Source organism: Ochotona curzoniae, unplaced genomic scaffold (genome assembly GCF_017591425.1).
Source record: "Ochotona curzoniae isolate NIBS_2020 unplaced genomic scaffold, NIBS_Ocur_1.0 contig_291, whole genome shotgun sequence".
NCBI lineage: Eukaryota > Metazoa > Chordata > Mammalia > Lagomorpha > Ochotonidae > Ochotona > Ochotona curzoniae.
The window spans coordinates 14,078,134-14,105,353 of record NW_024465649.1 but is presented as its reverse complement, the minus strand read 5'-3'; the positions used below and the strand labels follow the sequence as shown (position 1 = coordinate 14,105,353).

Below are 27,220 nucleotides of genomic sequence, written 5' to 3'. Positions count from 1 at the left end.
GTGCTAGGCTCAGGCCATATGACCTTGAACTAGTTTCTTATCTCCTTTATGCCTTAGTTTATTGTTTAATAAAATGAAGTTGATACTTTGTTATAAGATTATTGTGTAGAGATTACCATATCCAGATGTGAAGATACAATTCAATATGCATTCCTACTTCCAAATCAAAGATGGACTGCCGGTGAAACTGTTGGACATATCTGGACAATGGAATACTGGACAGTCTGACATTGTCTGTACTGACAGTGTCAGGGCACACTTAAGTAACAGACTGATGGAATTATAACTTGTTATGAAGGAGTGTACTATTGTGACAATATGGGGAAAATCATTCGGAGGGTGGGAATTTAGGGGAGAAATCTCAGATCCTACATAATTGTAACACAAAATTTAAAAAAAATGTGGGGATTAAATATTAGAATATGCAAATCAGAGCTGCAGTTCAGTTCCATGAGTCCTGGTAGAAATCAGTGTTACCCTGAAAGTGGAAAATATGTTTATTTACACTGAATTTTGAAAGAGCTTGAAAGGTCATTCATTATTTTATACTAAGGAATAAAATTAACATGATCAATTTTGAAGTGTTATAGAGTGCTAAATTAATGATGAACCAAAGAGTCAGTAAAATTAGTGTTTCAATTGTCTAGTTAGGAAAGTGCCTTATACTTAGTCATAGTGAATTCATTTAATAAAATAATTTGAAAATACTATAAAATGTTTAATATTTTAAAAGTTAAATAGCACTTCTGAAAAGTTTGAAAGTTTTATTTGCTTATTTATTGACTTGAAAGGCAGACAAAGGGAGACCTACAGAAGGATTTCCTGAAGTTCCCATTCACTGAGTTGTTGGGTCTGGGCCAGGCCAAAGCTGTGAGCCAGAAGCTTATCTCCCGTGTGGGTGGCAGGGGCTCAACTGGAATCATCCCCTGCCACCTCCCAGGATTGCAGCAGTAGGAAGCCAGAGTCTGGAGCTGAGTCAGGATGGAACCTAGGCCCTCTAATCTATGCACTGGGTATTCCAATCTGCGTCTTAATCTCTAGGCCACTCGTTCCTTTCTGTTTCTATTTATGACAATATACCTTTAAGTTTACAGTCATGTTCATGATGTTAGTTCTGTTGCATTAAAAATAGAATAGTAAATCTATACCCTAGATTTTTAAAAATTAAATTCAGCCTAAGTGGCCTTGTATTAATATTCAAGAGAGGAGCCTTAAGAAATAAGGTTTAAGGATATGGTAGCATGCACCTAGAGTTTTTTCATTAGTTGGGGAGAATATGTATATATTCATTCTGAGTTCTTGTGGCACTGTAATGTATCACATGAACTATAAGAGGGTTTACCATGAAATGAGTACAGCTGTTTAAATTTAGGTTATTAAGTAAGGTTTTAATTTTTATAATAATGTTGTCATTTGTCTTGAAGATGGAGAGTGAAAGGGAGATGGAAAGAGAGATCCGCTATCTGCTGGTTCACTTCCCAGATGTTCTCAACAGCTGGGGCTGGGCCAGGCTGAAGCCCTAAGTGAAGATCATAGTTTAGGTCTCCCACAGAAGTCAAGGATCAACTGCTTGAGACATCACTGAAACCAAAATTGGGAGTGGAATTATGACCTGAATCCAGGCATGCTGATATGAAATGTAGGCATCCCAAATGTGTCTTACATTTCAGTGCCTTTGAGCCAATTCTCAGAATGGCAGAAATATCACTACTGTCTAATTTTAGAACATTTTCATTATTCCAAAAAGAAATCTGTACCTGTTAGTTCTTCCAGTATTCTGCTAATTGTCCGACCCTAATCATCCATTGATGCACTTTTTGGCCTCTGTTGGTTTGTCTATGATGGACATTTCATGTGAGTGGAATCGTATAAACATGACTTGTTTCTTTCATCTAGCACAATGTTTTCAGGATTCAGTATCCTGTATCAGTCTTTTTGTTGTTGTTGTTCCAGAACCTGGATGTGAATCAGGTTTTCACTTTTTTTTTTTTTTTTAAGATTTATGTATTTTTATTGGAAAGTCAGATATACAGAGAGGAGGAGAGAGGAATATTTTCCATCCACTGACTGACTCCCCAAGAGGCTACAACAGTTGGAGTGGATACGAACCAGTGCCCATATGGGATTCTGTGGGTTGCAAGGCGAGGACATCACTAGGCTACCACGCTGGGCCCCAGGTCTTCATTTCTTTGCATTATGCAGATGATATAACACATTTTGGGTTGTTTCTACATGTTTGCTGTTAGCAATAATGTTGCTATGAACATTCTTATAGGAAATAATGTGTGGACATATTTTATTGTCATTTTTCTTAGGAGTATGGATGAAATTACTGGTCAAATGGTAAGCTTATATTTATCATTTTGAGGAACTGCCATACTGTTTTACAAAGAAGTTACATTTTACATTATTGCCAGCAGTATATGAGGGATTCCGTTTCTTTACACCCTCACCAACACTTACTTTTTGATTATAAACAACCAGGTGAACGTGAAGTGGTGTGATAAGGCAATATTTGAAGTTCATGGTTTTGTTTATAGTCATTAGGCAAAGGGTTGAGGCTTTTACTTTGCCAAGGAATGACTAGATTCTTTGATGATAAAGGGTGGTTTTGGTTTAGGGATGAAAGTTGTGAACCTTCTGGTTTCCTGTTTAGTTAACAGTGAATTCTGTGGGTGGAACTGGTTAACCACATTGCTGGTTAACCTTACAAATGATGTGAATGGTGGTTTGGGACCTTGAACTATAGAAAAGACTGTCAAGAATATTTCTTAACAAAAAGTGGTTTTAAGCCGTAGGTTTAGTTTTTTTTTTTAATTCTACTAAAACATTCCTAATTTTTTTTTAATTCCAGATGCATACGAACATCCCTAAACACTCAGGTCTCACAGATTTTAAGGGTTGTTATTACATATCAATGATACATAATTTTAAATAAGTACAGTTTAGCTGTTCTTTTTTTAAAAAAAATATTTTTTTCTTACATGTAGTATATTATCCTGTTTTTTGTTCCTGATTCAAGGTATTAAAGCTTTCCGAAGAGGTTTGTAGGACGTAGTTCAAAGCCTGTTAATAATGACTGTTGAATGTTCTGAAAGTTTTTCAAGCTGGATAGGAAATACTGTAGGGAACCATTGTTTGAGTAAACAAAGTATGAGGTTTGGTCTTCATCATGCCTACAGTGGCTCACCCATGTTATTTCCGCATTTATATACTATCACTTTAAAACATATAATGTTTACTTTGAATTGTGCTGAAACTTTTGACTGATATGTTTTAGTTGCTTGGAATGCCATAGTTTACATATGAAGTTACAAAAATGGCAGCTCTAGAACCTTTTCTGTAGAATTAATAGATATGTGTTTCTGTTTGTAACCTATGTTGATTCCTTCCTGACATTTAATGGTTAAGATTTGGACATTTTATCTCTTATTAAAATGAGGAAAGACTGAACAGTACATGTATTTATTATTATTTAACAGGGGAGTCTGTATTATTTTACTGGGAGACATTGAGGGGTGAGTTTGGCATAGCAGTTAAGATGCTGCTTGAGACACCTACATCCCATTTTGCAGTGTTTGAACTTGAATCTCACCCTTGCTCTGTAATGCATACCCTGGAAAGCAGGAGAGCACGCTCAGGTTGTTTTGCCCGTATCACCCAAGTGGGAGACTTGGAGCTTTGGTTTGGTCTAGCCCTATCTATTGTGGACATTTGGGAGACTGGTCAGCAGCTGGGAAAGCTCTCTCTGTTCTCTCTCTCTCTCTGCCATTAAGTAAAGAAAAATTTTTAAAAAGTGAGCAAGCAATATTAAAATTTTGTGAAGATATTATATAGATTGTAATCTAGTTTTCATTTTCAATAGAAAAAAATCCCTAAATACCATGGAAATAAAAATACTTGGCCAGTTTCAGAAAATTGTGAAAAAAAGGTCTAGATACATTCTGTGGAACATTTTGTAATTCTGGTGATTATAATAACTGTCCATAGTTTAAAATTTTTTTCTCATTGTATATGAAAAATAATGAGAGTAAGAGATTTCTGTCTGTTGGTCTACTCCCCAAATGCCGACGACAGCTGGGACTTGGCCCAGCCTAAACAGGGAACCCTGAGCAGTGAGGGTCTCCCACATGGGTGGCAGGGACCCAGGTGCTTCAGTCATTACTTGTTCTGTGTCAGGGTGGGCCTTAGTTAGAAATGGGTTGGAAGCAAAGCTGAACCTCGCATCCTAAACAACATCTTAACTGCTCTAACAGCTGCCCTCCCCCTGCTTAGTAGCTGAAGTAAATTATTTTGGGGGATATTTTGAAGTCACTCTTGGAAATTCCTACTCAATGTCTGAAACACTTGAGTGTGGGATTCTTTAATGGGCTTTTGGCACTTTGTGATTTTGTTTATAATGATCATTCCTTGCTTTGGTTTTATCACGATTCCTCTTTAATGAAGTTTTCCTTAGTTTCTTTTCCCTTGCATTGCTTGTTTATGTGATAGAACAACTTTACCAGTAGTGTGCTATCTTTCTGCTTGGTGTTTCATGTATGCCATTTCTAATACTTATTGTGACTTTGAAACATTCACATGTTTTGTTGCTGAGGCAACTGAAGCTTGGAAAAGCTTTGTTGGATTTTTCTAAGCTGGTATATACATCCATGACTTAAACCCAAGTATCTCTATTTACAAAGTCTATATGCTCTTTTTTCCTTTTTCTTTTAAAAAAAAAATTATTTGATACTATACTTGATCTTAGCCAAAAGGCCGAGAAGCGATAAAAAAAAAATTATTTGAAAGACAGAGTTACAGAGAGAGAGAGAGAGAGATTGAGTCTGTTTTTTTTTTTTTTTTGTTGGTTGGCTCACTCCCCAAATGACCACAATAGCTGTGACTTGGGCCGGGCTGAAGCCAGGAACCTGGCACTTTATCTGTCCATATGAGTGCATGGGCCCAAGCACTTGGACGATCTTCCACTGCTTTCCAGGCACATTAGTAGGAAGCTGGTGGTAAGTGGAACAAGCAGGACTTGAAGTGGTGTCCATTTGGTGATGCCAGTGTTGTAGTAACTCCTTAACCTTCTGTGCCACAATGCCACCCCCACCTCTTCACATCTTCTGAACCTCCTATTGTGCTTCCAGAATGTTAATATCAGGAGAGCACAAATTTAATTGACTGACTTTGATGAATATTTGCATTTGAAGTGTATTACTGGCATGTAGCATATATTTTGGAAATTTCAGCTTTCAGATACTGGTAATTTTTAATCTTTTACTACTTAATAATTTTACTTTTAATACTTAATAGTTTTAATACTAAAACCAGATAAATGTCTGGTTTGCTGTGATTGGAAAACCATGGTAACTGGTTTGGACTTAGATTTTCTGACCTGAAAATTGGTGGTAGACTAGATAGTAAGGTCCCTTTTATATTTAATACTCTACTTAATATTTCTAAAGGAGAACTGCATGGAAATGTAAGGTGACACATGAATAACTCAGGCATTGGTGATGAACTTTACGGATGACATAAGAATGGAGAGTGGTGGGCACCTGCTGGTGGCCGTGGAAGACAGAGGAACCAAGATCAAAGGAATTGTAATTTCTTTGTAATTTTCCTTGGAATCACAGTAGAGAACATACTGCTGAATAAAAATGCTGGAACTTAGTTTGTGGTTGAGATGTCAGTCTTCTCTGGCTTTTCTTTTAATAGCTTATGCATGTTTGAAAAAAGTACATCTGGAGCTGTTTTATATGAAAATAACCAGATCATCTGTAGCGCACTTATAAATAATTAAAGCTTTCCTACTTGTTGTAATGTGAGAATTCACTAATTAAAATGTGGGCCAATTATAGTAAATCTTCAAAGAGATTGTTTATAAAACAAATGAAGGAATAATATGTTTTTAAAAAGGAATAAATGCATTTGATGATGAAGTTTTCATAAAGCCTTTCCACCCTCAAGGTATTGGAGGTACTAAGATTGATAACAGGAGAGACAGGCAGTGTTTTGACTAGCTGGGAAACTATTAACCAGTTAGAAAGCAACTACCTTTTTCTTGTTCGTTTCTTCTGGAATTCTTGGATCAGTGAATCTCTACTTTGGAAATAGGTCACCCAGGACAAGGATTTCTAAAGTATCTAGGAAAAATGAAAGAATTTTTTATATTAAAGTAAGTTTTTGTTTTTTATTTTTGGAAAAGATTTTCTTTACTGAAAGGCAGAGTTACAGAGGGAGAGAGATTTTCCATTTACGGGTTCATTTGCCAAAAGATGTCAAAGGCTGGGGCTGGTGCTCAGCTAAAACCGCAGGTCAGAAGCTTCTTCCTAGTGCTCCATGTGGCGGCAGGGCCCCAGTACTTGTGCCATCTTCTGAATTAGAAAGGGAGCAGCTGGGTCATTGTAGGTGGTAGCTTTACCTACTGTGCCACAGCACCAGCCCCTGATTTGCTTTTTTGTAATTTCCTTTTTCTTTTTTCAATTGTTATTTATTTGAAAGAGAAAGAGAGAGATTTTTGAGAGATCTTCCCATTGAAGAGATTGATTATTGGTTGATTGAGATTGAGAGATCTATCTACTGTCTCACTCGCACAATAACTATAGTGGCCATGGCTGGACCAGGCTGGAGTCAGGAGCTTCATCTCAGTCTGCCGTATGGGTAACAGGGACCCAAACACTTGGGCTGTCTTTCACTGCTTTCCCCGGGCTGGGAGATGGATCTGAAGTGGAACATTGATCTAGTGCCTGTATGGAATGCTGGCACCACAGGTGGAAGCTTTAGCTACTATGCCACAACATGTTTGGTCCCTGGTTAAGTAAGTTCAACTGAGCCCAAGTTTTTAGTGTATTTTATCTATCCAGGTAGATTTGCAAATACACATTAATTTTTTTAAAGATGTTTAATTTGAAAGGTAAAGTCATAGAGATAAAGAGATCTTCCATTCCCTGATTCACACCCTTGCATGGATGCAAAAGCTGCAGCTGGGCTAGGCTAAAGATTGGAGTCAGGAACTCTATCTGGGTCTTCTACATGGATGGCAGGGGACCAAATACTTGGACCATTTTATGCTACTTTCCCAGGCACTTAAGCAGGGAGCTAGATGGGAAAAGGAGCAGCCAGGACATGAACTGACACTAGTGTCACAAAGGTGACTTAACTTGCTGTGGCACATTAATATTTTTAAAGACTGAGGAGTAGGGCCTGGCGCAATAGCCTAATGGCTAAAGTTCTTGCCTTGCACACCTCGCATTCCATATGGGTGCCGGTTTTAACACCAGTGGTTCCACTTCCCATTCAGCTTCCTGATTGTGGCCTGGGAAAGCAGTCCAGGATGGCCCAAAGCCTTGGGACCCTGCACCCACGTGGGAGACCTGAAGAGCCTCTGGCTCCTAGCTTCAGATCAGCTCAGCTCCAGCCATTGTGGCCACTTGGGTAGTGAATCACTGGACGGAAGATCTTCCTCTCTGTCTCTCCTCTTCTCTGTATATATCTGACTTTCCAATAAAAATAAAATTAATTAAAAAAAACAGACTGAGGAGTAAAAATAAACAAATATATCTAATTTTATTCATTCATCTAATATATTACTCAGACTTACATAGCTATGAAATGTTTCCTCCCTATATATTACTTGGTAATACACTTTTTGTTAACCTAGGTTAGTTTTTATCTGATTTTTTAAAAAGATTTATTTATTTTTGATTGGAAAGGCAGATATACAGAGAGGAGAGACAGAGAGGAAGATCTTCCGCCTGATGGTTCACTCCCCAAGTGGCTGCAATGGCTGAAGCTGCTCCAGCCCGAAGCCAGGAGCCTCCTTTGAGTCTCCCACATGGGTGCAGGGTCCCAAAGTCTTGGGCCGTCCTGGACTGCATTCCTAGGTCACAGGCAGGGAGCTGGATGAGAAGTGGGGCCGTCGGGATTAGAACTGGTGCCCGTATGTGATCCCAACACATTCAAGGCGAGGACTTTAACTGCTATGCTATTGCACCGGGCCTAGTTTTATCTGGTTTTACGGAGCCTCATCCTTACACTATCCAAGACTGAGTTCTCGGGTCGTAGACCTTGGTTACTACTGAGGATCTTTTCTTCTTCAAAATTTTTTTTTTTTTGTTAAAGATTTATTTATTTATTGGAAAGTCAGATACACAGAGAGGAGGAGAGACAGAGAGGAAGATCTTCCATCTGCTGGTTGATTCCCCAAGAGACCACAATGGCCGAAGCTAGGCTGATCCAAAGCCAGGAGGTGCAGCTTCTTCCAGGTCTCCCACGCGGGTGCAGGGTCCCAAGGCTTTGGGCCATCCTCGACTGCTTTTCTAGGCCGCAAGCAGGAAGCTAGATGGAGAGCAGGGCTGCTGGGATTAGAATCAGTGCCCATATGGGGTCCTGATGTGTGTAAGGTAAGGACTTTAGCTGCTAGCTACCTGCTGGGCCCTCAGTGTATCTTGACAGTAAGATGGTGGACTCTGCCATATGTCAGGATACACTTAAATAACAGAACGGTGGACATATGACTGTTTTTGAAGGGGAAATCAATGGGAACAACGAAATTGGGGAAGAGGAGAGGAAATCTCAGAGCCTATGGAACTGTATCATAAAATAAATAAATACGTTTATAAATGAGTTAAATGTTACATGGAAAGATCTGAGTATGTAGTGTCTTGGTTCTGATCCCCATGGAAGCAGACACAGATGAATTAGTAGTGCAGAAGTTTTCTGGGTGTGCCACGTGAAATACCTGTGTCAGGAAAATGAGAGGAAGCAGCATCAGCCCTAAACTCAGTTTGTGATGCAGAGCTGAAAGTATTTCAGATATCTTAACAGAGAACTCCATCATACAGACTGTCAAAGTAGACCTCCTTTGGATAGAAATAGCCAGATTTTAGTATGCGTACCATGTTATTCACTGGCTAGGAACTATCTTTTTTAGAGTATGGCCTTCACTGAAAAGCTAAGATGAATTCTGAACATCCTACAGCTGGAGGCTGATGGCTAGCCATACTGCTTGCCTCTCAATAGGAATCTTTTTTTTTTTTTTTAATTGTACCCAAATTTATTTATTTGAGTGGAGGGGAAAAACAGAAAATCTGTCATCTGCTAGTTCATTCCTAAGTATCCTCAACAGCTGGGGCTGGGCCAAACTGAAGCTGGAAGACAGAAACTCCATTCAAGTTTCCAGAGGGTGGAAGTGAACCGAACCGAGTACTTAAACCATCCCCTGCGCCCTGTTAGGGTGTATTGTTAGCGGAAGCTAGAAGCAGTAGCAGACCTAGTACTCAAACTCAGGCACTCCAGTATATGATGTTCATGTTCCCAGTCAGCATCTTGTCTGGTAGCCCAAATATATGTTCTGGCAAGTCTTTCTTTCTTTCTTTTTTTTTTTAAGATTTATTTATTTTTTAAAAAAGATTTATTTATTTTTATTGGAAAGACAGGTATACAGAGAAGAGGAGAGACAGAGAGGAAGGTCTTCCATCCACTGATTCACTCCCCAAGCAGTGGCCAGAGCTGTGCTGATCCAAAGCCAGGAGCTGCTTCTGGGTCTCCCATTGGGTGCAGTGTCCCAAGGCTTTGGGCCATCCTCGACTGCCTTCCCAGGCCACAGTCAGGGAGCTGGATGGGAAGTGGGGCCACTTGGACTAGAGCCAGGTACTGTATGGGATCCTGGTGCGTGCAAGGTGAGGACTCTAGCCACTTGGCTACCATGCCAGGCCCTGGCAATTCTTTTTTGAAGGGAGATCCAAGTGACTGGTAAGCACTTTCTTGTGTTGTATAGATCTCTTTCTCAACACTCCGAGTAGCTTCTCCATGGATCTTTTATGTCTCTTCCTAATGGGAAATGGAGCTTAGTGATACAGGCTTCAACCCCACCTGTAGCTAGTTTCAGGGTCACAGTAGTTTTTACTGTTTACTTGTCTCCACTGTCCAGTCTAAATTACGTTTACTTTCACTTGTGTTGGTTGCATATCAAGTGAGAAGTCCCGTACCTTCTGAGAAATCAGAGAACTGAATGTCTGGCTAGAGTTTATATCTGTTCATTTACAGTCCTAGTTGGGAAGGTGTGGTTCCCTGTGAATCAGCTTAGTTCTACACCATATTCCTACTTGCTCTCATTTGTAATAGCAGCTCTACTTTTTGCTGAAGATAGGGACCAATTAGCGCTGACAAGATGACAATTCTTTTTCCTGCCTCCTGATTCTTGGACACAGAGATTCTCAATTGCCTATATAATAGCTGTAACTTGCAGTTCATTATGATTCTTAATGTGTCTCCTGACAAAGGTGTGCTCCCCCTTTTAGTACCAGGACCTTAACTGTGTAGACCTCTGCTTTGCAGAATTGGAAAGCATGAAGTCTGCCAGTGGATCATTGGAAAGGATGCCAAGTGGATACATTTTTCTTTCTACCTCTTGGTTCTCAGAGCCAAGTCTTTCTGCTGAGAACAAAGCTGCAAATCGGTACATATCCATACTCAAGGATAGCATACTATTCTTTCCTGAGGTGGTGTGAGTCAGCTGTATTTTCAAGTAATTCCAGGGCTCTGTATAGACCTGTTTGGGTCAGTGTGTTGGATCTCATGGTTACGGACCCACTGCCACAAATCTTTCACTGTGAGTGATTCCTTTGGTTGGACTCTGTTTGCACTGTGTATCCTTCATTATTGATGCTGACTAGGGCTCTCTGAGCAGGAAAGGCAAATTCATAGTTGGGATTAGTATCTGTTCCTGTAAGAATTAGTTATTGGATCTTCTGAGAAGTGTAGTCAACTTGCCACCTGGTAGTTTGTTAGTGTGCTTAAGCCATAGTGCTACATTGGATTGGTTTTTGGTTTCTGTTTTCATTGATTGGATGTTCACAGTTGGCTCTGGTAAATGGGAATCCGCGCCTCCATCTCTGTTCCTGCCCTGGTGACCTCTCATTCAGGTTCCCATTACACTAGTTCTGGGGTGGCTTGATGTCTCTTAGTTGCAATGTTTTGTGTACTGAACTGGCCATTCTGTATTTTGCATTGAATGCTTTCTTGTGTGCATTAACACATGAAATGAAGATTTTTGTGCCACTCCTATATGTTCTTTCATTTGTTTCCATCTATACTTCTTGCCTCTGTCTTAAAGCCTTTTTCCTTAAAAGCCTCTGACGAATTGGCCATGCCCATTTTAGCATTGCTGGTAAATCTGTCTTTGGTCTCATCCTACATAACTTTCTTGCCATAGAAAGTTCGTAAACAAGTGTGCCACGTGAAACTCTGTTAGGAAAATTTTCTCTTTCTACTGCCAAGGTGACTTTTGAGTGTGGCTGTAATGAAGCTTTCACAGACTGAGCTGAGGTATTTATAAGCAAAGTTTTTTTTTTTCCTCCTCCTCCTCGTTTTGGTCTTATAGACCTTCCCCCCCCCCAACCAAACATCTGTAGATGTGATCTGAGAAAGAGGTCTGTTTATATTATTACAACTGTGATGGGTATCAGGGATATCTTTGCTGCCTACTTACGCACTTTGCATCTGTTTCAGTTACATCCTTGATGCACTGTGTTCTTCTCATAGTGCATTGCTGCTGAGCTTACTTGGTTTCATGACTTAGTGAGTCCCGGTAAACTTAGATCATTATGGGAAGTTCTGGACATGTGATACCTCATCACCAAGTATTCTTATCAGCATCTAGGAGCTATTTTTCTTCTATTTTTCTTCTATTTTCTGAATTTTGCTTGTATTTCCACATCCTAGGGATTGTTAAAGACCATCTTGCCAGGTTTTACAACCAGGAAAGCACCTGGAATTGGATAGTGATAATTTTTTTTAAAGAATAGCCAAAGATTGGATGGCTTCACTGCTAAATTCTCGTAGACTTTTTTTTTTTCTGGAAGATTTTAAAATTTTTATTACAAAGTCAGATATACAGAGAGGAGGAGAGACAGAGAGGAAGATCTTCCATCCGATGATTTACTCCCCAGGTGAGCACAACTGCCGGTGCTGCGCCGATCTGAAGCCAGGATCCAGAAACCTCTTCCGGTTCTCCCACTTGGGTGCAGGTCCCAAAGCTTTGGGCCATCTTTGACTGCTTTCCCAGGCCACAAGCAGGGAGCTGGAAGGGAAGCGGAGCTGCCAGGATTAGTACCGGCACCCATATGGGATCCCGGAGCGCATTTAAGGTGAGGCCATGCTGCTGGGCCCGATAATGATAATTTGAATCTAGATGTATCTGAGAATTAACATTTTAATGTCTTGCAATTCATGACCATGTTATTTTGTTTGTTTTTGTTTTTGTTTTTCAACTAAAAACTTTTAGGGGAGAGGAAGAGAGTGAGAGAGAATCTTCCATCCATTTAAGTTCCTGTAATAGTCAGGCTAGGTGAGGGCCAGAGCCAGGAGCTAGAGCATCAGTGATGGGTGGGAGGAAACCAGTTACTCAGGGCATCACTGCTCCCCTCCAGAGTTTGCATTAGTTGCAAGCAGGAGTAAGGAGGCAGATCAGGGAAGTAAATTAGGAACTCCACTGTAGGCTGCGGGTAACTCAAATGTTAGGCTAAACTTCTGGTTCCCAGTTTTTCTTTTTATTTTCGGTCTGACAGACTTAATTGAATTGTGTTTTACATTTTTTCATTTGTCCTTTTTGTTAAATCAAAACTTAGTGTATTTTTATTGGAAGGTCAGAGTTACAGAGAGAAGGAGAGACAGTGAGAACCAAGTTGATCTGAAGCTAGGAGCCTGGAACTTTCATTGGGCCTTCCATGAGGGTCCAGGGTCACAAGGACTTGGACTATCCTCCTGTGCTTTCCCAGGCCACAAGCAGGGAGCTGGATGGAGAGTGGAGCAACCGGTACCCAAACTGGCACCCATAAGGGATCCCAGTGCATGAAAGGCAAGGATATAGCCACCAGGCTATTGCATTGGAACCGATCTTGTATATCTTCTGGTCCTTCTGATGTTATTGTAAAAGTTATTATTTTAAAAATTTTGTTTTAAGTTCATTGCTAATGTATAAAAATACAACTAGTTGTATAAAAATAACTGATTTTTGTGTATTAATCTTGTATCCATCTACCATAGTGAACATTATGGTTCTTATAATTTTTTGTATATCTATTATTGTCGTTTATATGCATTTATATCTTTTGCAAATTAAGATCCACTAACTTCTAACCTATTTGACTTTTCTTCCTTACTTATTATTTTCCTTCTTTTCTAGAATATTGATGTTCAAAGAAAATTATTTCATTTTGTTTAGGAGACAGACAGATGGAGAAATATTTTATACCTGCTGATTCACTCACCAAATATCCTCAACATAAAGTACTAGGCCAGTCTGAAGCCAAGCACCAGCAGCTAAATCTTTTTATTTGTTTGAATGTCAAAGTTAGAGAGAGGGAGGGAATGATAGAGCCCTCCTACATTGTCTGGTTCACTCCCCAACTGATGCCCATGGCCTAGGGCTGAACTGAACCTAGGAGCCTGGAACTCCGACTGAATTAGCCATGCAAGTCCTGGGCCCCAACACTTGAGCCATCTTTTGTTTTCCCAAGTGCATTAGAAGGGAGCTGGATTGGAAATAGAGCGGCTGGACTTAAACCAGCACCCATATGGATTGCTGATACTACAGACTATAGCTTAAGCTGCCATGTCAAAATGCTTTACTAATATTTTGAGAATTTCTACACATTTTCGTAAAGGATACAATTTAAAAATTTTTTCTAATGTGTTAGAAATCAAGATAATGCTGGCCTTTTAGAGTGTATTGGAATATGCCTTTTGTTGTTGAGAGTCTGTGATAAGATCATTAGTAATTTGTTTCAATTATGTAATAAAAGTCACCAGTGAAACCTAGTGTACCTGGGTGGGAACTTTAAAAATTAATCATTAAATCTCTTTTTATTCATCTGCCCAAATTATTTAGTTACACTACTTTCAGTTTTGGAAGGCTGTGTGTGTCTTCATGAATTTGTACATTCCACCTAAATTACTTGTTATCGTATACTTAATAGTATTTTTTTTTTTTAGTTTTATTTATTTTGAAAGTGTTAGAGGGAGAAGCAGATTTGTACTTTCCAGATGGAGGCATGATTGGGACTGTGTTGGGCCAAAGTTAGGAGACAGGCAGGGGCTTCCTCTAGATTTCCCATGTGTTGAGCTGGACTGGATGTAGGCATTAAGGACACCAACCAGCACCCTTATGGGATGCCAGCCTCACAAGCAACAGCTTTACCTGCCATAACACAATGCTTGCCCCACAATAGTAATTTTATAATCTTTTTATTTTTGTTAAGGTTAGCATGATATGGCTGAAATAAAGTATTTAATAACTTTACTTCCATATTAATTTTTATGGATATTGAATATTATAGTATAATGTTCTTTGACCTTAGAGGAATTATTGTTCAAGTATTAACAATATCTAAGTTTTATACTGCCAAGTCCTACACCATGTCTGATTTAGGATAAAGAAGCAGAGAAATATCCATTATATTTGATGAATACTGTTTCTTTTCATAGCAGTTTTTGAAGGAAGTGATGTTGTTCTCACTTTATCAGAGATTTGCAAATTTAGCTAAGGCCTTTGATTAGTGCTGTTTTCAATTTTTGCCATTTCTTTAATCTTCATCCACTTAATTTGCCAGGTTTGAGATGTAACATGACACACTCAGGCATGATTCTTTTCACTCCTAAAGTGAATTATGTGTTTAGGTCATTCACTGATGCTGTGTTTGAGTTACATTTCAATTAATAGTTATGGCTATATGTGGAATACTTTAAAAAGTATTCTGCATTGTCATCCAATTTTATTAATACTTATTGTGATTTAACCTGTATTGTTTCTACTCAGGTCATATAGTTACTAAATGATTGAGCCACAGATGCAGGTCCTTTGGCTCCAAAGAGTCTTTTCTTTCTCCATTACCTCACATTGTCTCATCGTTTGAGATGAAATACAGGCCTAGATCATCCACAGTGATATCCTGGAAAGGAACCAGTCTAGTAGCATTTACTAGAAAGGCAGAAATGTACCACACAGAACATGTAGAAAGAGAACAAAATGAGGAAACCCAAACAGTTGTAGCAGAGTGGGCTGAAATGTACTTAACTCTTTAAAAATGTGGTGAGAAGATATGCTTTTAGAGACACTAAGTCATAAAACCATGTAGGAGGAAGGGATTGTTTGTTTTACCTTGATTGCTTCAGCTGCTATCATGCATGTTCAGAAATAGTGTTCCAGTCAGTAAAAACAAAGCTCTGCTTCCTTTGTGTAAAAACGTTGTTTGTGGGAGTGACACTGAAGTAAGTATGACACCATCCTTGCCCATAATTAGCCCATAGCCTAGTAAGCAGATTTCTGCATTCATTAAACACAAACTGGATTGGTTTATCCAGAGTCTTTATGTAGTAGATCTTATACTGAGTAGGAGACACAAATAGTTAAGTTAGAAATTGCTCACAAGTCTTTGGCTTGCATGAAAGAACTTCTAAAGATTCATGGAAAAATTGAATTGAAGTGGGTTAGTATTGGGCCTGGCACGGTAACCTAGTGACTAAAAGTCCTTTCCTTTCACACCTGGAATCCCAAATGGGAGCTGGTTCATATTCCAGCTGCTCCACTTCCTCTTCCAGCTCCTTCTTTGTGGCCTGGGAAAGCAATAGAGGATGGCTCAAAGTCTTGGGACCCTGCACCCAGTTGGGAAACCCAGAAGAAGCTCCTGGCTCCTGGCTTTGGATTGGCTCAACTCCAGCCATTGCGGCCACTTGGGGAGTGAATCAGCAAATGGAAGATCTTCCTCTCTGTCTGTCCTTTCTGTAAATCTGCCTTTCCAATAAAAGTAAAGGGGCTAGTATTGTGGCACAGTAGGTTAACACTGGCATTTCAAATGGGAGTGCCCATTCAGGTCCGTGTTGCTCCGCTGGGACTTGGACCAGCACTTCTGTGTGGGGAGCTGACATGTGGGAGAGGTGGCTTAAAGTGTTGTGCCACATTGCTAAGATTTGGGGGAAATTCATATTACTCTGATAGGGGTCTTCAGATTTACAAAGAGAAGGAGGGTCAGAAAAGATCTCCCCCAACCACTGGTTCACTCCCCAAATGACCATGGCAGCTGTATTGAGCTGGTGTGAGTCAAGAGCTTTTTTGTAGTCTCTCATGTAGGTACAAGACCCTGAGGCTTTGGACCATCCGTCTCTGCTTTTCCAGGCCACTAGCAGAGAACTATGTGAGAGGTGGAGCAGCCAGGACATTTGGGATGCAGAGGATTAGTCAGTTGAGCCATTGTGCAAGCCCTGTCTTATCCTTTCTTCCTTCCTCCCTCTCTCCCTCCCTCCCTTCCTTTTCTCCTTCACCCTTCCCCTCCCCTCCACTCCACTCCCTTTTCCCCTCCCCTCTCCCTTCTCCTTCCCCTCCTCCCTCTCTCCCCTCCCCTCCTCTTCCCCTTTCCTTCTTCTCCTCCCCTCCCCTTCCCTTTTCTTACCTATTTTTTCTTCCCTCTTTTCTTACCTATTTTCTTTCTCTCTCTCTTTTTAAAAAGATTTATCTATTTTTATTGAAAAGTCAGATTTACAGAGGAGATACAGAAAGATCTTCCATCTGCTGGTTCACTCTCCAGTTGGCTGCAATGGCTGGAGTTGAGCCAATCCAAAGCAGAAGCCAGGAGCCCCTTCTGGGACTCCCAAGCAGGTTCAGAGTCCCAAGGCCTTGGGCCATCTTCTAATGATTTCCCAGACCACAAGCAAGGAGCTGGAAGGGAAGTGGAGGAGTAGGGATACGAACTGGCTACCACATGGGATCCCAACATGTACAAGGCAAGTGTTTAGCCAATAGGCTTCTGCACTGGGCTCTGTCTTACCCTTCTTAGTGCTTCAAACTTAATCATATTCAGAAAAGTTGTAATAAATCAATACACATTTGTTTTGATAGAAAAAAATTAAAACCGTGTGCAGTTTTTTTTCTTCCATCATATGCATTTCTGGGAACATTCTGAAGATTCCTTGTACTTTCCAGGCAGGTATTGGGAGCCTTTTTTTTCTGCCAAGGACCAATTCGATATTTATAACATTATTTATGAGCAATACAAAATTATCAACATAGAAAAATTAATCTACTGCAGGTTACTGAATGTTGAGTCCCTGCTGCAGTTGTCTTGGAAGAGCCATACCAAATGATTTTGTGGTTTTTTTTTTAAATAACACTTTTTTTTTCCACTTATTATTTGATACAGTTCCATAGGTCCTGGGATTTCCCTTATCTTCTCCCCAGTTCCCCCCCCCTCACTGTGTTCCCCTGCATTATTATTATAGTATAGTGCTTTATACACAGTCATATGTCCATCATTGTGGGCCTGGACAATGTCAGAGAGTCCAGCATCCTATTGTCACAATATAGTAAACAGTTTCCATTGTAAGTCCATCTTTGTCTGGAAGTAAAGATGCGTACTACATTGTATCCTCACATCTGGATATGCTACTCTCCATTTCACAGTTACTATAACACCCCTTAAATGAAAAGCCACAATACAAAATCAGCACAGGAAGAAAAGTAGAAATTTACAATGTGATAAAGTTAAATTACATGCTGCTAGATATGATAGTCTCCATTACACAGTTACTATACATCCCCTTAAATGAAAAGCCACAAAACAAAATAAACAGCAGGAAAAAAAAAAGAAATTAACAACACCATGAAGTTAAATAACATGCTAATGAATGATTAATGTGTTGCTGAAGAAATGGAAAAGAAAAATCAAGAACTTTTTTTGAGGAAAATGATGCTTCTGTATGATCTATGAGTCATTGAAGAATTTAATCAGAAGAAAGTGTTTTGAAGAGAGGAATCTAACAAAAAAAATCAAAATCCTTGAGATACAGTTTCGCTGATCTTTGTTGGTGAAATGTGTAGGCAACAAATAGATGGGTTTTGTTTTTTAATTCAGTCTACTGGTCTGTGATGTTTGATTGATGAGTTTAAGCCATTTCCATTCAGGGTTAATATGAATAGGTGGTAATTTGGTCCTGTCATTTTAGCAATGGGTTGTTCATTGATTTAGTGTTCTGTTGTTACTTTAAGAGCATCTTTAAGTATCATTTGTAGGGCAGGATTGGAAGAGGCATATTCTTTTTATTTATTTATTATTATTTTTTAATTGGAAAGGCGGATATACCGAGAGGAGAGACAGAGAGGAAGATCTTCCGTCCGATGATTCACTCCCCAAGTGAGCGCAACAGCCGATACTATGCCAGTCCGAAGCCAGGAGCCTCTTCCGGGTCTCCCACACGGGTGCAGAGTCCCAAAGCCTTGGGCCGTCCTGGACTGCTTTCCTGGGCCACAGGCAGGGAGCTGGATGGGAAGTGGGGCTGCTGGGATTAGAACCAGCGCCCATATGGGATCCTGGGCGTGCAAGGCAAGGACTTTAACCACTGCGCTATCGCGCCGGGCCCAAGAGGCATATTCTTTTAAATTTTCTTTACTGTTGAAGAATTTTATTTCATTTTCAAAGACAAAAGAAAGGTTTGCTGGGTACGTTATCCTGGGTCGGCAATTTATTTCTTTTAAAATCTGGAATATGTTACTCCAATTTCTTCTGGCGTGTAGAGTTTCCTGTGAGAAGTCTCCTGTGAGTTCAATTGCAGTTCCTCTATATGTCAGTTGATTTTTTTCATGTGAACATATAAGGATCTTTTCCTTATGTTTGATTGAAGAGAGCTTGATTATCATGTGTCTTGGTGAAGATCGCTTTTGGTGAACCCTGTTGGGTGATCTGTTCCTCTCCTGGGTGTTATTTCCCGATTATTTCTCTAGATTGGGGAAATTTTTCCTCATTCACTGAATACATTTGTAATCCCAGCTTCTCTTTCTGCACCTTCTGGGACTCCCTTAACTCTTATATTTGTCCTTTTAATAGTGTCTTTCAATTCTTGAATACTTTTTTTGGCCCGATCCAGCTCTGCTTTGATCTTTTTGTTTGTTTCCCCCCCGGTGATGGAAAATATCTTCCAATTCTGAGATTTTTTCTTCTGCCTCCTTCATTCTATTTTGGAGACTCTCCACTGTACTTTTAATTTGCTCCTCTGTATTCTTCATTTCTATTGTATCTGTTTTCATTTGATTCCAGTGTGACATATTCTTTAAATTCCTGGAATACCTGCTCTACATGATTCTCGTTGTTGATAAGAAGTTTTGGAACAAGTGTTTTGTATTCTGTATCCCCCATTTTCTTGATGTCTTCCTCATTTAACTCTGAGGTTGGCAAAGGGTTTTGCTTCTTTGCACGTGAGTCTTCAGCAACATTCATTGTGCCTCTGTCTCTTGTTTTGCTTTTGGTTATTTTACTTCTGGTTATCAGATTCTTCTCCTTGGGGCAGGTTTCTAAACTTTGTCACCTACAGGTCTACACTTTGATTGCAGTTGGCATACAGCTCTTTGCAGTCACTTGTGCCACTCCCTCCAGCAAGTTCCAGGGCTGGGTTCTTATGTTAGACTTCTACCATGGCCTCCATAGCCCCAGCTCCTGGCTCACCACTCTCCACCTCCTGTGATACCATGCTGAGGCTGCACCATTTTCTGCAACCTTTCTCCCTCAATGATGGACATATGATTGTGTATGACGAACTGTAATTTAGTAATGATATAGAGGAGCTGGGGGTGGGATAATTGGGAAGGGGATAAGGGAAATCCCAGGAGCCTATAGAACTATATCATAAAATAATAGTAATAATAACAAATAAAAAAAGATTTAAAAAAATGTTATTATTGACAAGAATTCCAAACATCATTATATATATATGCGTATGTAGAAGCAGTTTGCAAAATGATCAGTAAACATGTGCAGGATAGAAAATGTTTACCTTTTACTTGTCATTGGAAAGACAAATTAAATCTGAACAATGGGATGCTGGACTATGTGACACTGTATCAGCAATGTCGGGGCACACTTAAATAACAGACTGATGAAATTATAACTCCTTATGAAGTATTATACTATTGTAACAATATGGGGGAAATCAGATGGAGGATGGGAATGTGGTGGAACGGGGGAATCCCAGACTCTACGGAATTGTACCATAAAATTCAAAATTAAAAAAAATCACATGCAGTACCCTGCCTGTAAGATTAGTAAAGATATATTTTACTCAGTGGTGAGAAGAGCATAAAATAAATAAGAAACAATATGTTGTGGAAAATTCAACACTTATTAGAATTTAAATGTATGGGTAAACTTCATTTCTCCCAAACTCTAAATATGTTGTCCATTCAAGTATGATGCATATATGAGGTATTCATTTTATGTATCGTTTATGAATGTAAAAACATGAAAACTGCTTAAATGTTCCTTTGTAAGGACGAGAGTTAAATTATGTTACAGCCATTTAGTGGAATGGTATCATTTATTTTCAAATATTGAGATTAGGTGGGCATTTGGGATAGCAGGCAAGATAAAGCTTGCACATCCATTTCCATATCAGAGTGCTGGTTTGAGTCCCAGCTCTGTTTCTGATTCTGTGTTCCTGTTGGCATACACTGGGGGGAGCAATAAAATACAGTTCAAATGCTTGGGTTTCTGCCACCTGTATAGGAGAGCCTGACTTGACTTCACACTCCTGGCTTTGGCCTCCCTTCTTTGACCATGATAAGTAATTGAGGAACGAACCTGCAGATGGAGGATCTTTTCTCTGTCTGCGTCTCTTTCAAATAAATAAAAGTTTAAAAAAAAGCAAATTTGAGAAGAGAGTGGTCAATCTAGATGTATGTATTAGATTCACTTAACAGTATTCTGTTAAATGTGCTGATTGATTATGATGCTATAATAAGTAAAATGTATGGCTATGTTTTTTTTTCTTTTTTTTTGTTGTTAAAGATTTATTTATTTATTGGAAAATCAGATATACAGAGAGGAGGAGAGACAGAAAGGAAGATCTTCCGTCCGATGATTTACTCCCCAAGTGAGCGCAACAGCCAATGCTATGCCAATCCGAAGCCAGCAGCCAGGAACTTCTCCCGGGTATCCCATGCAGGTGCAGGGTCCCAAGGCTTTGAGCCATCTTTGACTGCTTTCCCAGGCCACAAGCAGGGAGCTGAATGGGAAGTGGGGCTGCTGGGACTAGAACCGGCGCCCAGCGTGTTCAAGGCGAGGACCTTAGCTGCTAGGCCACGCTGCCAGGCCCCGTATGGCTATGTTTTAATAAACATGTACATATGTGTGGGCCCGGCACTGTGGCCTAGTGGCTAAAGTCCTTGCCTTGAACATGCTGAGATCCCATTTGGGTGCCAGTTCTAATCCCGGCAGCTCTACTTCCCATCCAGCTCCCTGCTTGTGGCCTGGGAAAGCAGTTGAAGATGGTCCAAATCCTTGGGACCCTGCACCCGTGTGGGAGACCCAGAGTAGGTTCCTGGTTCTTGGCTTCGGATTGGTGCAGCATCAGCCGTTGTGCTCACTTTGGGAGTGAATCACTGGATGAAAGATCTTCTTCTCTGACTCTCCTCTTATCTGTATATCTGACTTTGTAATAAAAATAACAAATCTTTCAAATACAAACCAAAAAACATGTACATATGTGAAAAAAAATGGAGAGGCAGAAAGGCAAAGGAGAAGAGCCAGAGTGTGCACTCCCACTGTATGGTCCAATCCTCACGTCTGCTCATCTTCAACGCCTGGGCCGTCCTGAAACTGGGCACTGGGATCTCAGGCCAGGTCTCCCAAATGGTGGCAAGAATGCAGTTATTTGAGCTATCACTGCTGCCTCAAAGGATCTGATTGGCAAGGAGACTGAACTGAGTGTGAATAGAGGGAAGAAAGGAAAAGGGAAAAGTGACAGAGAATAGAGAGGTAGAAGGCAGGTGCTAAATTATACAGAACCTTAGCAGACCATCGTGAAGACACATGGTTTACTTTCAAAGCAGTGGAAAATGAGCTTGTTTTACTAATCTGTGAATGAGATGATAATGATTTGAGCCAAGGTAATATTTGTTGATAGAAGTAAGTGTATTGCTTACCAGTCCTAGGGAATGATTGAGTACTTATGGTGAGTATAATGAGAGAGGGAGGGAGAGAGAGAGAAAGAGAGAAAGAGAAGGAGAGAAAGAGAAAAAGAGAGAGAAAGAGGAAGAATTGAATGAACATGGATGAGAATCTGACTATAGCAAAAACAACTGGGTGAATGTTACAGGGAACAGAGGAGAAATAACATTGATTAGTATTAGAGCAGGTGTATTTGTTGGGTTTAAGATGTTTGTAAAAACTTGGAGATACTTAATAGGTAATTAATCTTAGAATGCACAAAAGGAATCTAAAGTGGATAAAACAGACATGTTAATATACTTATTTTTTATTTGAAACAATAAAAAATGGATTAAAAGCTGAGATTTCCTATAGATAGTATTCGGAACAATAAAAAGAAGATAAGCTGAGAAATGTCGGCCTACTTAAAGAGTAGGTAAAAGAGGAGTCATCCAGGATGCAGTTGGGAGGAAGTGTGGAGGTGGGAGAAGATAAGAATTTGTAGTATCATATGACTCATTATAAAGGGTGTGATCTGTTTTAATTCACTGTTGCTAAGATGTCAGATGAAATCAGGACCCAAAAGCTTCCATTGATTTCAACAGTATGGATGTTTTCAGTGACTTGAAGCGAGAGTGGTAGAGAAAGCAGCCGGAAGGGAGTAGGAGTCTGAGTGAGAGGTAAAGGGGAAACAGTGAGAGCAGACAGCTCTCTTGAGAAAATATTCCTCTACGGTGTTCACAGTGTGGCTCACTCTTTGAAATTTGGGTATAGTGGAAAGACTAAATGGAGAAGCATTATGTAGCATGTGGTGAAGTTGTGGCCTTGGGATTTGAGTGGAAGATGAGACAGAGAAGTCTGCGTCATTCACCTGAAGACTGTAGTTGAAGACTTAAGCCAAGAATGTACAGTTGGAGATTTTTTCCCCTTTTTCATTGGATGATACTGTAATGTTCTGAACTAATTTGAGCATGGACTTGTTTATTTCATAGTTATCCTAAGCTTTCATTTTACATAACTATCCTGCATTTTGAGACAATTCAGATTATATCATTAAACATTTTTTCTTTGTTTTTTAAATTGTCTGTTGGAAAGTCAGATCTACAGAGAGAAGGAGACACAGAAAAATCCTTTGTCTGCTGGTTCGCTCCCTAAGTGGCTGCAAAGGCTGGAGCTGAGCCGCTCCAAAGCCAGGAGTTTCTTCTGGGTCTCCCACAAGGCTGCAGAACTCCAAGGCTTTGGGCCATCCTCAACTGCTTTCCCAGGTCACAAACAGGGAGCTGGAAGGGAAGTGGAGCAGCTGGGACATGAGCCAGCACCCACTTGGGATCCCAGCACATGCAAGGTGAGGACTTTAGCCACCAGACTAGTGCTGGGCTCCTGAAAAAACTTTTTTTTTTTTTTTTTTGTATTTACTTGGAAGGCTAAGAGAGAGAGAGAGACAGAGATCTTCCCTTCCCAAATGGCTGCAATAACTAGGAATGGGCCTGGATGAAGCCAGGAGCCAGGAATTTCCTACAGGTCCTCCATGTGAGTAATGGGAGCCTAATTATTTGGACCATGTTTTGCTGCCTTCCCAGGTATATTAGCAGGAAGCTGATTGGAAGTGGAGCAGCCAAGGTTTCAACTGGCATACTAATAGGGGATGCTAGCATTATTAGCAGTGGCTTAACCTAAGCCACCTTGCCACTCCCTTCTCAAATTTGACATAGTTAAAGTTAGATACAGGAACCAGTGTGCTGGTGTAGCTGGCTACTGCTTTGCCTAGAAGTGCTGGCATCACATATGGGTGCCAGTTCATGTCCTAGCTTCTTTTCCCATCCTCTCTTCTCAAGGCCTCGGAGGATGGCTCAAGTGGAACCCTGCACTTGAGAGAGAGACCTGGAAGAGGCTCCTTGCTCCGCAATTTAGGTTGACTCAGTTCCAGCCATTGCTGCTATTTTTCTTCTCTCTGTAAAATCTGCCTTTCCAATAAAAATAAATGTATCTTGAAAAAAGTTAGGTAAAATTCCCTAAATGCTTACAGGAATTGTCAAGACAGGAGTGTTTATCATATATTAAAAATTAAATTCCATGAGCTTTCCAATTTGACTACTTTTCTGATATTTGATACTTAGTATGTGAAATTTATTACTTTCAGGAATGAGATTAGTTATAAAATTTATAACTGCTTCAAAAGGGCTTCAAAACTTTGTGAGGAAATGGGACTAAAGGTAGTGTGCATTTTCCATGAATTTTTTTAGTCTATTTTCTAGAGCAGTTTTTAAAATCACAGAAAATTTGAGAAGAATCTGCAGATATTCAATGTACCTCCTGCTCCCACAAACACGTAACCTCCTTCATGGTCAGTATCTCCAAACATAGAAGTACATTTGTTGTACTTGATGAATCTGATGTACCTAATGAGTCTACTTTGACACATTAATCAAATACTGTAGTTTATAGTACCATAAAGAGTAGTGTTACTGCTCCCCAAATCTTCTGCCCTCCTAGCCTGTGACAGTGATTGGTTATTCTTCTGTTTTTTTCCACTGTTTTGACAGACTTGACTTTTTCTGAAGGACGTTCTTTCTACTGTGTAGCCTTTGCATTTCAGTTTGTTTCACTTAAAATATGCATTTAAGGTTTCTCAGTGTATTTTTATAATTTGCTAACTCCTTTTTTTTTTTTTTTAAGCATTGAATAGTTTTCCATTGTCTGGATATATCACGATTTGTTTGCCTAGTCTCCTGCTGAAGGACATTTTATTGGCTTCCAAAATTAGCAATTATGAGTAAAGCTGCTATAAACATCTGTGCAAGTTTCTTTATGCATTAAGTTTTCAATTCTTATGGGCGAATACCAAGGGCAGTGTTTGTGTACTGTTAAGTCTTTAAATATTTTGAAATTTTTAGTTATTTTTATGTTAGTTGGCTTTTTTTTTTATTAACATTGTATTATGTGATACAGTCTTATAAGCACTGGGGAGTCCCCCCACCCCTCCCACACCTCTCCTCCCATAGTGGATTGCTCCATCTTGCTGCATAACCGCGTTTCAAGTTCAGTTGAAATTCCTTCATTGTAAGCATGTACCTGGCATAAAGTCCAATGTCTTATTGTCCAGATAAGTTCAGTGGCCTCTTGGAGAGACCTTCTCTGGTCTGAAGGTAGAGCTGACAGAGTAAAGTTCCGGTCAGTTAAAACCCCCAACAAAACATCAGCGTCGATATACAATGTTATGGGATTAATTGGTATAGTGTTGAGTGAACAATATGTTAAATAAAAAAAAAAAAGTTCAATTCTTCCACACCTCTGGGTTTAGACAGTATCAGTGACAGGTTCAAAAAGTAACAATCAACCAAGCATAAATTACAGGTTAAATCCAGGCAAACATTAGATGTCTGACATAGTATTGAGTAGACAATATGTTAAAATTACATGTAAGTTCTTGATTACCTTCTACAACAATTTCAATGTCACCTCCTCAATTGAGGTGTGTAACGATTTTGGGGGGTGTTGCAGAGAAATCTCTCATACCTTGCTAATGAGTACCTGTTCTTTATGTTCCATCTAATGGTATATGAGTGAGTCCTTGATAACCTATCTTTATTGTTCTTTGGTTATCTCATCCTATTAGTGTGAGTATATGAGTGTGTGTGTATGTGTGTGTGTGTGTATGAAGGGAGACAGGGGGGTTAGGAGGAACCTTGTTGGTCATTACAGGGGGTGGAGGCCCCGAGCTGAAACTAGGTAAGGACTGGAGAGGATTCCTCCCCCACTGTTCCGCCGGAAGTTTATTGATCTTCTGGTTCTGATGACCAATCGTGGTTCCTAGTTGTTGTTCTGATGTCATTGGTTCCTATGTGGAAGGACTCGGGCTTCTTCCATTTCGTGTAGTTGGTCCAAAGAGAGGGGGTGGCTGTCCTCTGGGTTCACAGCATTCGTAGGCATTCCAGATCCCCGTGTTCTCTTTGGCAGTTTCGTTGACGTTCTTGTGTCCGTTCTGATAGACCTTGGTGGGAGTCCGGGAGTCCTTATGGGTGGGGGATAAGCCTCCTCCAGTCCCTCTGTTCCGCTCTGGGGTTCTCCCCTATTCTGTGCATATGACCACTTGTTAATAGACTGTTTGGGTCGTTCCTAATTCCCCCTGTGTGTCATTATAGCTTTTGTTATTGTCTAATGCTGATCTGGATCTATCAACTTTAAGTTCCTCCAGGTTATACTACGTGGATTCCTAGCTTTTTCACGGGAAATGAGAGATTTCTCTGTATTCCCACCCAGTTACTGTGTATCGTAAGGAATTGGCATTATATTGGGAGTTACGATCATTCGGAACTTATGGAGTGAAACCATGATAGCAGCAGATTCGTCTGAGGGAGATTTACAGCCGTTGGAAATCTTTAGGGTTGCTTGGTGTCCCCAAAACGCCGCAGCTTCAGCATGAAGCCGTCTTGAGCAGCATACAGAGAACCAATTTCTCAGGGCTCCCTGGTCGGGCAGCCAGCAGGCAAAGCCTGGCGCCAACTGGCGCACTGGCCGCACCGAAGCAGCCTTCCGAGTGGGCGTGAAGGCTACTGGTTGCTTCCCAGGAGACGAGCTTGATCGGGCTTGGGGACCCCGGCCGCCATTCTGCCTAGGGTCAGGTCCTTGCGCCTCGGCCCCGCCCCTCTTCCCGGCCCGGGCTTGGGTCTAGCCACGCCCCTAGCGCCACCGGCCTGGGGGTCGGATTAGCTGTACTTGTGCGACCACGCTAGGCCCGAAAAGGGCCTCGCGTGGGGGGTCCAGCCTCCCCGAAGCAGCCTTCCGAGTGGGCGTGAAGGCTACTGGTTGCTTCCCAGGAGACGAGCTTGATCGGGCTTGGGGACCCCGGCCGCCATTCTGCCGAGTTAGTTGGCTTTTAATTTAAATGCCATAGTGATCTTAAATCAGGTTAAATTTGTTTTTGATGGCCTTTTGGTGAATGTCCTATGTATGCTTGAGAAGAATGTAGTGTTAGATGAAGTAATCTATTGATGTCCATTTTATTCTGAAGATTCAAGGTGAAATTGAGTTTAACATTCATTGTTCAGTGATTTCTTGTCTGCTATATTGTTTAATTTCTGAGAAAGAAATATTGATGTCTCCCAACTAAAATAAGGGATTCGGCCATTTCACCTTCATATTCTATCAGTTTTTGCATTGTTTATTTTGATGCTCTGTTATTAGATACATCCTTTCAGGATTTTATGCCTTGAAGAATTGACCCCTAATAATTATGCAGTGCCCTTTCTTTTTTTTAAAAAAGGATT

The 27,220-nt window shown here is 40.3% G+C and overlaps 1 protein-coding gene and 1 pseudogene across 2 annotated transcripts in view; one reads left to right on the top strand and one right to left on the bottom strand.

Moving 5' to 3' along the window:
* Positions 1 to 27,220, top strand: part of ZFYVE9 (zinc finger FYVE-type containing 9) — a 150,606-nt gene that overhangs the window by 5,869 nt on the left and 117,517 nt on the right. The window lies entirely within an intron of this gene.
* On the bottom strand, positions 4,595 to 4,767 carry LOC121155386 (annotated as a pseudogene).